This window comes from Brachionichthys hirsutus, chromosome 17 (assembly GCF_040956055.1).
Source record: "Brachionichthys hirsutus isolate HB-005 chromosome 17, CSIRO-AGI_Bhir_v1, whole genome shotgun sequence".
NCBI lineage: Eukaryota > Metazoa > Chordata > Actinopteri > Lophiiformes > Brachionichthyidae > Brachionichthys > Brachionichthys hirsutus.
Window position 1 is genome coordinate 4536938 of NC_090913.1, and position 13555 is coordinate 4550492.

Sequence of the window (13555 nt, forward strand, 5' to 3'; positions counted from 1 at the left end):
AAATACAATATTGATTAAGAAACAAATGATTACAATGGGTCAAATCTCATCTATTAATAATAATAATAATAATAATGCATAAAACCCAGGCCTTTGTACAAACAACAAGCGCATGAACGTAGCCCCTGCCACCAGCCCACTAAAGCATGCAGACATTTGAGAGGCAGCAACTCGTCTTCCTCAGTATGCTGACAGCACATTTGGAGTCCATTCACAGCTCTCGATCCTACTCCTCTCCTTTGTACACAGGACACATCCGAAAGGAGAGAAGAGGGTCTCGGCTATTTCACTGAACACGAAGAAACAAAAGCAGAGTCTTTTCTTTGCTCAAAAGTGTTTCATGTGACCTTAACTTGTGTGAGAGAAAACATGAACACGCAAGGTCATTTCGTATAATATTTTGTACTGTCAGCATCCATTTAAGGATAGAGAGAACAAACAAACAGCGACACTGCGCAACAATTCATTGTAAAAGCATCTCCATTACAAACCTGCTGTTAAGTTTTCCTCTTCAGACAGCTGTAATCCACCTGCACTGCAGCTCTCTCGCTCTCTCTCTCTCAGCTGAATGCAGGGTAAAACTTACACCAGCTGCCCTCTTTCCTTCACTGTCGTTCTACACAGCCTCTTCCCCCTTTTTTCCCCCCCATTTCAATCTGAAGAACGAGTGGCTCAGCTGAATCTGGGACCGTCCTGAGAGGACCAACACCGGCAGGAAACACAAGCAATCCACCGCACAAGCTGCAGAGGATGATAGTTGTGGGGCTTTGAAGAGGGGGGCGGGGGGGTGAGGGTCAACCTAATTTATATTCACACAGAGAAGCAGAGTCCTTTCACAATGAGGTGCCTCAATGCCTTTTGAAGAAAAAAACCTTCACAGACTTTTCCGCCCATCAGTCTTTCAAAATCAGCTGATGTTAAGAATCATTCACAGCAACAATTTCGTTAATCCTGGTCACTGCTGCCAAGAATATTATAACATTAGAGCTTGTAACATAGAATAGAGTTTGTGAAGTCTTTTAGAATACTTTTTTGTATTATTAAATAATAGATATCAGAGTATTTCATCAATAGATACTGGTAAGGAGTTGGCGGCTTTTTCTGCAGCAATTTGCACAAAATGCAACGTGAATCCAGAGGGGTGAATTGCAGAATTCTTCTCCAGCATCTGGCCATAGCAGGCAGTTCATGCTCATTCTGTTGACTGCAACCCTGATCAGTCCCTCATCAGGGTTGAAAGGAGTGAATATGCAACATTACAAACTAATTAAATCTGTGTTGAATCTTCAATGGAATAAAAGCACCCACGATGTGCTGGCGACGCGTCCGGGGTGTACCACGTCGCGTCCGGGATAGGCTCCAGCAACTCCCGTGACCCGCGAAGTGGAGGAGCGGGAGATAATGGATGGATGGATGGAATAAAAAGGAACCCAGTGCAGTGATTAATATTTTGGAATTGACAGCTGATGGCTAATATTTGCACAAAACTCTCGTCTGCAAAGACCTGCAGTGTTTGATGACCTCCAATCAGCATCACATTCCCTCTTAGGGTTTCTCTCCAGCTCTTACAGTCTGTGCATACCTGTCCAAGAATAAACCTTGCCCCTTGGCCTCCTGCAGCACAGCGAGGGCTGGATACCTGGTCTAACAATAGCACGTACCTACCGGTAAGTGAAATGTGTGGAGGCCTGGCAGGCTCCATGGGTGAAAAAAGGATGCACTTCTAAATTGTTTTTGCGGGATTGCTGGTTGTAACTTTTAACAACCTTTAAGGGGTGGGAGGAAGATGGTGCCTGCGTTCGGTGCATTCAGGGGTCACTTCCTGGGTACTGATTAATGCGAAGGGCTACCAGTTTCATACAGACTTCTGAAAAAAAAAAAAAGTGATCCATAATCCAGGATATCTTACCGTAATTTAATAATATTAAATATTAATAATATTGATTAAAATATAATCTGTTCCTGGTAACATTCCCAACATTTCCTGAAAATTTCACTCAGATCCGTGCAGAACGTTTTGAGTTATTTTGCTAACAAACGCCGGCGATTACATAACCTCCGCCTTGGCATAGGCAACAAGCATTTTGAATAAATATTCCCTTTAAGGCTGACTTGACCAATATCAGGTCATGCCATACTTCAGCGGTAGATGGCTGATATGTAACAGTCCCAACACTCCCATCTCCTCGTCCTCCATTCACTGCAAGTAGTTTTTCTACTTACTGTCATGAGTGGGTTATAATAAATCAGCCCATTTGTGCAGGGTAGAACTGTACACGGGTGTGTATGTGTGTGTGTGTGTGTGTGAGTGAGAGAGAGAGAGAATGAGAGCAAAAGGGTGTGTATATGTGTACGCAATTCAACTTTTCCAAGTCTCCAAGAAAAAGTGGAGTTGTTTGTGGCACACAAAAGCCCCACAGCCCAGCAGTTCTCTCTCTGTGTTAAAATCCCTCAGTCTGCATTTTACTGAGGTTATTACAAACACATCATTACATGGCCAAGAGACCAAACTTAACCACAAAACTTTGGCAGGCAGGCACCCATAAAGCCACAGATCTGTGATCACTGCGACACGAGCTGAACTCCTAACATACCAACAAATCATGTTAAACATAGAGCAAGCCCAAAACCAAAAACTTCCTTATCTGGCACTGATAAAAACACACACACACAAAACTAGAAACGCACTCAGAGAGCACAGACCTCTGCCGAGCAGCTCATTCCCCTCATAACTGGATTTACACCGTCCACATGGTGATCTGGATCATCATCAAATGGGTATAAATTGTTCTTTGTATCTTCATAGACAAACCATGAAACGTAAAAGTGAATCGGAGATCACAGATTTTTGAATCCGTAAATGGTGTTTTCAATGTTGATCTGCCTTACCCGGATTCTGTGGGATGGATCCAGATGAAATTCTGTGGTGAGGTAGAGGCCCCCACCCTACATGACTGTGTCAAATTCCATAAACATTGGTCAATAATCAACCGAGATATTAAGGAACAAATTTTCAAGCTCCATTGACTGCAATGTTAACAAATATTTCAAAGTGATCCAGAATCCAGCATCTCTTCTGGATTGCCACCAAAATGGTCACATTCCCAACATTTCCTGAAAATGTCATCCAGATCCGTCCAGACCTTTATGAACCATCTTGCTAACAGACGGGCGGATGGACAGACAGACAAGCGCCGGCGATTGCATAACCTCCGCCTCGCCTTGGTTGGAGGTAATAAATCCTTCTGATGAGTCACTAAGGAACCCCAAACAGCTGACATTTATCAGGGAAACACCCTTTCTGATTCTAATAAAAAAAGATACATTTGTCTCCAAATTGTATGTACAATTGTTCTGTTTCTGATGAGTCACTGAGGAAACAGCTGATATTTATCAGGGAAACACCCTTTTTGATTCTAATTAAAATAGTCTTTGGCTACAAATAGCATGCTTTGTTCTTTGGGAGGACGTTGTCTGATGAATTTCAATACATATGTTTACCACAAATCTGGTAGTGTATGCGTTCCAACAGGTCAATCAAGAGTGCAAACTTTTCTAAATTCTAATCATTTTCCGTCTTTTATCAACTGAGCCCATCTTTGGAAAGCAGAGATGGTGACAGCTTCATTTATTTATGATTCATCTCCTTGAATTACAATTTTGGCACTTTTCCGTTCCTAACAAATCTATAAACTTGCATGTGATTAACAAAAATAGCCTCCTAATACGTACTTCTCATGCTAAGGCTAGGCACGTCTATCTAGGCGAGGTGTATAAATGGCCTCTTTGTGATTTATGGTGCTTGGTTTGTTCCACTTTATATAAAAACCATCTCTTTCACTGGATGCCTACAGATGCATTATGTTTTTGGATCATGGCCTGTAACCTGCACTTAAAATATGCATCGTTCAGAACCTCTTCCCTCCTGCGAGTTTGCCCAGAAGTCTCTACACTGAAGTCAGCTTTGCATGTGTGATGATTGGACCTTGAATAATTGAATTAGGTTGTATGAGGGGAAAGAAAAAAACAGACATTCATTATCTGTCCACGATTCCTCAACTGATTTAACTGTTAACTCTTTGAGTGCCATTGACGTCTAAAGACGTTTTTTTTTTTTAACCCAAACATTCACTGACAACCCAGACATTAAAATCATGCCTCCCTTCAACGCAGAGAGAGCAGCATAGGGAAATACGGCACCCTGGGAAGGACTCGTGTGTGACATGCATGGATTTTTGTACTGGCAAGCAGTTTCCATTACTGAGAGAGGGATGTGCCTTTCTAGTGCTGATAGCCACACAGAGGCAGATGGCCCGAGGGACTCAGTCTGCCCTTGATAGTCTATGTCGTCTGAACAAACACCAACTGTGTAAATAACAGGGTGCATGTTTCACTGCAGGAGTGCTTTTGATGGCATATGATTGCTGTTATTGCTGAAGGGTCCTGCTTATGCCTTCCAAAACACCACTGGGAATATTGGGACAGACCCAAAATAACATGAAAAAAATCTGTCAAATCTAAATACATTGTGTTTTATTGTACTGAAAACATTCAGTGCAATAAAGTGATGAACCGTGGATGAATATTAGGTAATGAGATAACATCTGACCCTGTCATAAACCTGCATCAGAACACCTGAACATTAACAATATCCAGGGTAAATGTTTGCGGATACTTCAGAAGGATTACTAATCACAGGGAAGTGATGGACGTAATGATATCCCTGGTCAATGTCTTCCCTACAAATTCAAACTGTAGCTGTTCTAGTATGTAATCTAGAAAAAATATTTATGCAACAAAGTATAAAAAAAACACATAAATGAACTCAAAACTGAAATAAATTATATATATAAATTTACATATATTCCTAGCTTTGCATTCTATCATTCTATGAAAAAAATGGATTGCATTCTGTGCAAATGCATTATCACTCTATGGTGGTCAGGACTGATGAGTAAGGAATGGTCCTTCTTTGATCATGTTGGGGACATTCTTGACTCGAGAATAAAGTAAAACGCACACCACAAGACATGTTGCCATTTGATTTTTTTTTTACCACTTAGTTGTCATTTCCCAGATGTCATGAAACACTTTTTTTAAAACCAAACAACCAGGAAAAAAAACTGATGACATCATTTGTAGGACGTGCTACATGCGACTACTTCGTCCATAACATGATAACATCACTTGTGTAAGTTATGCCTAACAGTTGATCTTAAAATACGCTGTGTAACTAGCCCATAGCCCCCCCCTTACAGCACAGAGACATTCTATCACATGGCCTTCTGCTACATGTTGTGTATTTCTGACTTCTCACCCATTTGTGACCATAGAGGAACAAAACAGAAGATGGGTCCTGGCCAGCGATTTCCTGTGCCGAGTTAAAGGAAATACAACCTTCTCATACTTCCCATTCAGCGACTGGAGTCCAGCACATTTGACATGACACCACACACACATCTGGAAAGAGTGTCTGTCCCGGACTCAAACCAGATACATCCTCAGTGGAAATATTGCATCTGTGTATGTCCGGGAGAAATTACTCATTGGACAATAATAAGGACAAGAGGCTCTTTGTCATGACAATCCGCTTTAAAATATAAAATCCATCTGCTATGCACACTTACCGAACATTTCCACTATAGCTACTGTATATGAACAAACAAATTCAGGAACAGGCTGTCAAACTGCAGTCTTTTACAGTTTTAATAAAATGGCAAGAGAATTCAAACAAATGTAAAAGGGGGTTTGCACAGGAAAGTCAACAAAACGTGAAGACACACTATACGATGTAGAGCAGGCGCCTGCAACCTAAGACACGTGTGACATGGCTGGCTCACGAGGGCATTAATGTTGGCACGCAGAGAATATTAAGAGGCAAAAAATGCTGTATTTTATTATATTTAACACCTCACAAGAAATGGAGCACACTAAATGTTCTTAAATACTAATTTAGGTTCGCCCTCATAGGATAAGCAGAAAGTATAGTAGTAGTAGTAACATTTTAACACGTAGTGTAAATCATTACGCTTGAGTGTGCAGACGATTGCGATTGTCGTGTCGACATGAAGATGGATGGATGGATGGATGGATGGTATTCACAAGGATGCGAGTTCTTATTAGCACAGAACAAGGGAAGAAATATAAACAAGGACGTAGATCTTGATCAGACAATCTGCAATTCGGCAGGAAGAGGCATAGATGCATCTTTTGGATGAGCACCAAGATAGTTCTACAGATCCAGTATCACCACACCCAGCTCAAGTCTCCATCAGCATAACTTTACTAGTGATAAACTGAACTTTAAATACAGCCTGTCGCTATGGCCAACTCAGTCAACATTCTAAAAATGTACACATGCAACATGAGGCTGGTTAACAGTAGTCTGTGAGCTCCTCGTAGATTTTTAACCTATCTGGAGGTTTATCACAGTGTTTCGATTTCAATGTACAATTATTGTTTTATCTTAGCAATAAGTCAAAGAACGGATTAAATTCATGAATCGTGGTTCCACTGTATTTAAGTATTTATATATACAGCACAGCACTGTGTACCATCCTTCTGTGTAAATATCTCATGTTACGCTAAGGACACCGGGTATGTGATGTGATAATACCATGATGTGTGTGTGTGTGTACAAACAGGAACCAAGGGATGGGTGTGCCTGCTACACCCCAGTGGAAGATGATGTTGTAAATGTAGATGTTTGGTTAGTGAGGCAACAAAGCATGATTGCTGGAAGAAACCCCCCCCCCCCCACACACACACACACAGATGTATTCACTTATTCATTTTCCAATAGAAATCGAATTGAATTGAATAGATCATTGCAAATCTAGATTATGAGTGTAGAACTGAAAAAAGGACTGTACAATTGATAAAACAAGACTTAAGGACACAAATTCTGCCATACAATAAAACTTCTGAATGTGAGCAGAATTACAAAAACAAAAGAGTATTCCTAAAGTCGGGGATGGGGGGGGGGGGGCGACGACAAATGCTTATCTGTCAGGATCCTACAAAGCATATGTGAAATTCTCAGTCTTTTCTCAGTGTTAATAATCAGTGCATCTTTTTAAATCTGAATTATGGATTAAACAGTAGATCAAAGCAAAACAAACCATCACATCGCATGCTCTCTTGAGTCTAAGATCCAACATTTGGCCATTTTACTTTTTTAGTTAATGTACAAAACTCTGTCACTGAATTTGATAATATCTATTTATTTTAAATCATATTATCTGTCATTTTTATTAACCTCTTACTGACCCAAATGTATGAGAGGCAAGGAGAAAAATGCACATTGTCTTGAGTAGAATGTCATGGCAGGAGTAGAGGCTCAAGATGGGTATACAGTATTACATTTGTGGGAATAGATAATGGATTTTAAAAAATGAACTGTGAGACTTTTATCGTGGGATAATAAACCAGCGAAGGAATAGAAGAAAAAAAGGAGAGTTGGAACAATTAGATTTAGTACACATAACAATTCATATGTGGATTGACCTTTCCATCTCCATCAGAGTGACAGTTAATCTAGAATAAAGGGGTCAACACTAATGAAGGCATCCACAGAAGCGCCTCACGTGGCCGGACACACACAGACACACATGCACGAACGCACCCACATGAATTCACATTGGTCCAAATTACAAACACTGTATATGCCAAGAATTCTTCTATGTCAGAAAATGTGAACCATCACAGTCACTTATTGAAGTATTTTAATTAAATTAACCTGTCGGGGGAGGTTCCATCACTCTCAGCACTGGCAACACACCCAGGCAGAACAGCACGCCATGTCTTTGCCATTCCCAGCTGACAATAGCAAGATTTTGTTAATCATTGACAATTAAATCAACATGTAAGATTGAGAATTGAATACGGGTTTATAGATCTAACAGAATTCATGGACAATTTGGAGTGATCAATTCACATAAATTGCATGTTTTTGGCAGTAAGAAGAAACCGGACACCCAGAGAAAACCAATGCAGACACAGGGAGAGGATACAAACTCCGATAGGAATTAGCAGCCCTCATGTCAGGCTTTTCTGGTCTCTGTCTAGCCCTTAGAGACATAATAATGTGGCAAAGACTGCCGAGATCAAAAGAGTCTCTGTCTGTGCCAAGCTCATTTGGCCCAAAATTGGCCCCTCTGCCTCTCCCATGGTCGGAGAGTGACCTTATTTCCATGGTTACGGCATTCAAATATCATTGCAAAAGCATTCTTGCTAGATGGGAACACCCAGCGCAGGCCGAGACACTGCCAGACACAGCGCCCTCGCAAACAAACTGAAAGAAGCTTGCGTAAACACAACCATTATGAACACAATGCAAAATAGTCACATTTAAATATCACCATGCATACACACACACACACACGCAGGTGCAACCATGGCGATGGTGCACGCATGCACACAAGGAAGGACACACTTTCCATAGTTGAACAGAAGTCAGTCCACATCTGGTCAGACGCTTGCAGTAATTCGTCCACCCACAAGTGAATGGTAAAGTTATTCTAAACTGCTGGCTGCGGCAAACAAACAACTCTGAGTCTAAACACTGAGCCCACATGTGCATCACATCAAACGGGACCCTCACTGTGGATTCACAGCAGGTTGAAACAAGAGAGTGTTTAGCGTTGCATGACTCCTTCAGTCAGAGGAGGGAGAGAAATAAAAATTAACACTGTAGTTGTAGATCAGCAAACCAGAATGATATAAATCTACTAAAAAACCTGCTTGCACACTTTTAGGATGCGTTAAAAGCATACGTTAAATTTCACTAAATTCTCAGCGAGAGAGAGAGAGAGAGAGAGAGAGAGAGACCAAGATTTGTTGGTGTTGTGGTCTCCAGTTCAGTTTGCTCTTCTTCTTCCTCTTTGTTTTTGCAGTGTGGGCGTGGCCGCGGGAGTCATCAGAACACCTTGAGACACACCTGCCATTCATTTCGAGCTCATTACCGTCTGCTCTTTCGACCCTGCTGACCCTCCGGCGCCAGATTATGCCTTTGTGTCCTGTTGGCAACTCGTATTACTCTGTAGCTATTGTGTTATATGTGCGTTTTGCCGGCTCTTCGCGACTGTAAGATTTGCTTCGTGTACTTTCTTGTTTGGCAGCGTTTTTGATTTTCGTTTTCTCCAGCACATGCTTGCTGTGTAGTATTTAGTCTTTATAGAATTTTGTTTGGCTGTATTGTTTTGTTGTCGTTTTTCTAGGACCTCAGCCAGTCCGAGCTTCAGTTACTTTTGTGTATTTTTGCTGCATGTTTCCGACTCCCGTCAGTCTCTATATTCCTGAGTATATTTAAGTAAAGCTGTTTGAATCTTTTTGCCTCGGTCTCTGCATTCTGGGTTCCACCAGCTTGATTATTCCAGTCCGTGATACTTGGCTATTTATGCAGGAAGCAAAATCCAAATACTACTACAACAATAATAATACTGCACTGTACTGTATGATTATATTTACATAAATTTTCATCTAATTTCATTAGGTGTAACAGACATTTACATAAAAGCTCAAGAGTTCAGGCACGGTGTATAATCCATCCAACTCTGAGAACCCTGACCCAAGCCTAATTTCCATGCTCAAACAAGCCCAACGAACTGCAGATGAAGTCGAAACCCAAAAGCGACAACAACATCCAAGTTAATAAAATGAAGTACGTATGTAGTACAAACAGACACATTCTCTAACAAAAAAAAAATTACTGGCAACTGGACACTCCATTGGTATGGAGTGTGCAGGGAGAGTCGGGCCACGTGTCTTTTATAAGTCCTGGACAGAGCAATGTGAGGTAATGATGAATTCATCTGTCCTCTAGACGGGTTCAAAATTCACTGGAGCAATGTGCATTTTCAATTGGTTCAGACTCTCTAACACACACACACAAAGGTGCAGCAAAAATGCTTTTTACAACCTTTTATTTTCGATCGTGTTTATTCTCAATTTATGTTTCTTATGAAATATGATCTGAGAAAAAAAAGTGTCTTTGAGCAAAGGGGCAGTTTCACTAAAATATCACAGCTGAACACAAATTCGTGCAACTTCAAGTTATATCAGTAATAACAGCGAACCACTATTTATCAGCTGTTTGTAAAAGCCATATTACACATATTAAATTATTAAAAATAATTCAGTTCATGACAAAAAGCTGCTTGTAATTGCAATTGCAGTTCAATTTGGAAAACCCTTCAAATGTTATTGTTGCTCAGCCTGATTCCTGCAAACAGCTGGTGAATAATGCCAGTCAAATTAATACACAATAACAAGAACTGACTATTCTGATTGTAGCACGCTATAAAAGACATAAAGACTAAATAACATCGAGAACACGCAGCCGGACACCATGTTATTAATTAAAGTTAAAATAAATAAATAAATACCTGCGCAAAAGACTTTGAAGATTTCTGGTTATATCGGCGGCTTATCATGAAAGGAGACGTGTCCGAACAGAATACTTCAACGTGTGCATCAAATAAACCCCCAAATACCTTGAGAGGATCAGCGGATCCTGCGGCGACGCACGCGTACCCGTACCCGTACCCGTACCCGTACCGTTTGGCTCAAGGACGACCGATCCGTTCACTTTCATTGACGCTGGGTCGCTCACGACGGAGTCAGCTCGCTCCTCTCCGGCCGTCAACACAGGCTCACAATATGGCAGGAAACGGAACTCAAGTTATCAGATATGTGACGCAGGTTTTCGCAAATCCCTTGCGTGCGGCGAAGCGCATGTTGTCGTTGGTCTGAATAATTCATGTTCGTCCTCGTTCAGAGATAAACTGTTCGGCCTTTAGCTACATCACATGATGTGTTTGAAATACGCAAAAGAATACTTTACAAATATGTACTTTGAGACAAAAAAAAAAAGATGGATCAGGCATTTTTCATAATGTTCTCATTATGCTATTTCTGAAATAAATACATGGCATTCACTGGTCAACAGCGTAATACTCGCTCTTTAGGCTCCCACATAGTCTGCATTATTTATTTTTTTATTATTATTATTTTATTTTTTTTTACAAGATTTGAATGAGCGACCTGTGAATGGCTCATGTCTGCAAATGTGATGCAGTGCCTCCATCTAGTGGCTACCCACTGCGCCATCGTGCTACCGCCACGTGATTCTATTCAATTCAGTTCCACAGCAGGGAGGGGAGCCGATACTGCCTGGCCTGCAGCAGTAGACATAAAGTCTCTGTCATGCTGGATGACACAAGTGCAGCAAAAATAAAAACTGTCCCTCTGTCCAATGACACTGTTGCCATCGCTAACGATCTGAAAGAACAGCTGGTAGATAAACTCAAAGAAAAACATTTGCATGTTTATTGCTTATGTACGTTTTGACATGACAAATTCCCTGTATGAGAATCTACTTTTTTTTCCTTACATGTCAGAGACATGTAAAACTCTGAAATATCACATGAATAGAGAAGGTGTTTGACTGCGTACCTTGTAGTATCTTGTGGCGGGTGTCTCGGGATCCCCCTGGAAGAGCTGGAGGAGACTGTTGCTTTTTTTTCGGATGGACCGTCGCCGCCTGCCTCAGGGGAGAAGGTCAAAGAGTCTGTCTCCAGGGTGAGAAGGGTCGGCTGTGATCCGACCTGCACGCCTCTGAGTCCTGGAGACGCACAGGTCCTGGAGGGATGGCAGCTTGCAGCCGATCACCTTCTCCGCAGCGCATACAATGCGCTGCAGTCTGTGTCTGTCCCTGGTGGTGGCGCCAGCGTACCAGACGGTGATGGAGGAGGTGAGGACGGACTCAACGATGCAGGTGTAGAACTGCACCAACATCTGGGTCGGCAGCTTGAGTTTCCCCAGCAGGAATACCACGCTGTGCTGGGCCTTCTTGATGAGGGAAGCGGAAAGAGTCCACGATGGAGATGAGGGTAGGGGAGTCTGTGAGGGTGAGGGGGGGGGCGCTGGGGCTGTGACTTTCCTGAAGTCCACGATCATCTCCACTGTTTCCTGGCTGTTCAGCTCCAGGCTGTTGCTGCTACACCAGGACTCCAGCCGGTCCACCTCCCGCCTATAGGCCGACTCATCACCGTCCGAGATGAGGGTGGTGTCGTCCGCAAATTTAATCAGTTTGACGGACTGATGGCTGGAGGTGCAGCAGTTCGTGTACAGGGAGAAGAGCCAGGGGGAAAGTACACAGGGGGGTGGGGGGATTTACTACCACTTGATAAAAGTGGTAGCTCCATCTCAGTGTTGTTTTTATTGTTTTCTAGAAGTAAACAACTTTTGATACGTTTGATGTGCCAACCTCTTACAGGAACCTGTCTTAGCTGGAATGAGTAGCACATTATTGATGGCCTGGATGATGAACTTACATTCATAACCAGCAACAGCTATATGATCAATCCATCAATCATTGTATATAGGGTACTGTACAGTATTATCAGCAGGCCCAATCAGGCATAGAATCCTTGAGATCTCCATGGTTACGGCATTCAAATATCGTTGCAAAAGCATTCTTGCTAGATGGGAACACCCAGTGCCGGCTGAGACACTGCCAGACACAGCTCCCTCGCAAACAAACTGAAAAAAGCTTGCGTAATCACAACCATTATGAACACAGCTCCATCTCAGTGTTGTTTTTATTGTTTTCTAGAAGTAAACAACTTTTGATACGTTTGATGTGCCACTAAAAATTTTTTATTTTGAGTCAAAGTCAGCGATCTCCTTGAAATGTTTTGCTACACAAAAAGCTCGCTTTCTCAGGTTTTTGTTGAAAACTGGTGATTTTGGTGAAAACAGCCTCTCTTCAATAACGAACAACGCTAGAAACATACATATATAATATGTAAAAAAAAAAGAAGTTTGTGTCTGCCCTGCAAATTAGGGTTTCAGGACCAGGAGTTTGATTTGATGGACAGCTGTGACTTGGCAAAGGTCACACTCTACCAAGTATTGTTTATTTAGAATAATTGTTAGACAATCATTAATTACCAGTGATGACGTCTAAAGTATCTGTCTTGAAAACAGGAATACAACTAAATTTAAAGGGAACCAGATATTCCAGCCTGCGATCTTATAAAACAGAAATGTAGCACTTTAGCCATACAGGAGGAGAATACGGTATTCTCTAGCACGACCACAACAAGTCGATCGTTCATCACCCGATCAGTCTGTTTCCTATGTTCAGCAATATATCAGATCAAATTTTAAGTCGAATTCTGTCTAAAAGCACGATTGGTTGTCTCACCACAATCCTTCCTTAACTCTTTGAAAGAAGGGGCTTTTGGAAAGTGGCTGACTGGCTATTTTCCAGGAAGGAAGAGCAGAAAGAATTTTCAGATGAAGTTGATCAATTGCATTCTCAAAGCAAGGAGGGACAGGACCTGTCAACCGGGATCTGTTAATTATGCAAAGAATTAAGGAACTGGCAGTTTGACGTACCTCTTACAGGAACCTGTCTTAGCTGGAATGAGTAGCACATCATCGATGGCCTGGATGATGAACTTGATGTCATTCCAGGTCAGCTTTCGCTCCTTCCCACCTCTTTGCAGCCCCCTGCTGCCTCAGGCTCCAAGCATATGGGGTTATTAAG

The 13555-nt window shown here is 41.8% G+C and overlaps 1 protein-coding gene across 1 annotated transcript in view; it reads right to left on the reverse strand.

The window, feature by feature from the left end:
* The window catches only part of LOC137906699 (gamma-adducin-like), a 31288-nt gene extending 20634 nt beyond the window's left edge, over positions 1–10654 (reverse strand). Inside the window, exon 1 of the mRNA XM_068750986.1 lies at positions 10558–10654. The gene's annotated coding sequence lies outside the window, so the exon portion shown is untranslated. The remainder of the gene's footprint in view (positions 1–10557) is intronic.
* Between the last annotated feature and the right edge of the window lie 2901 nt (positions 10655–13555).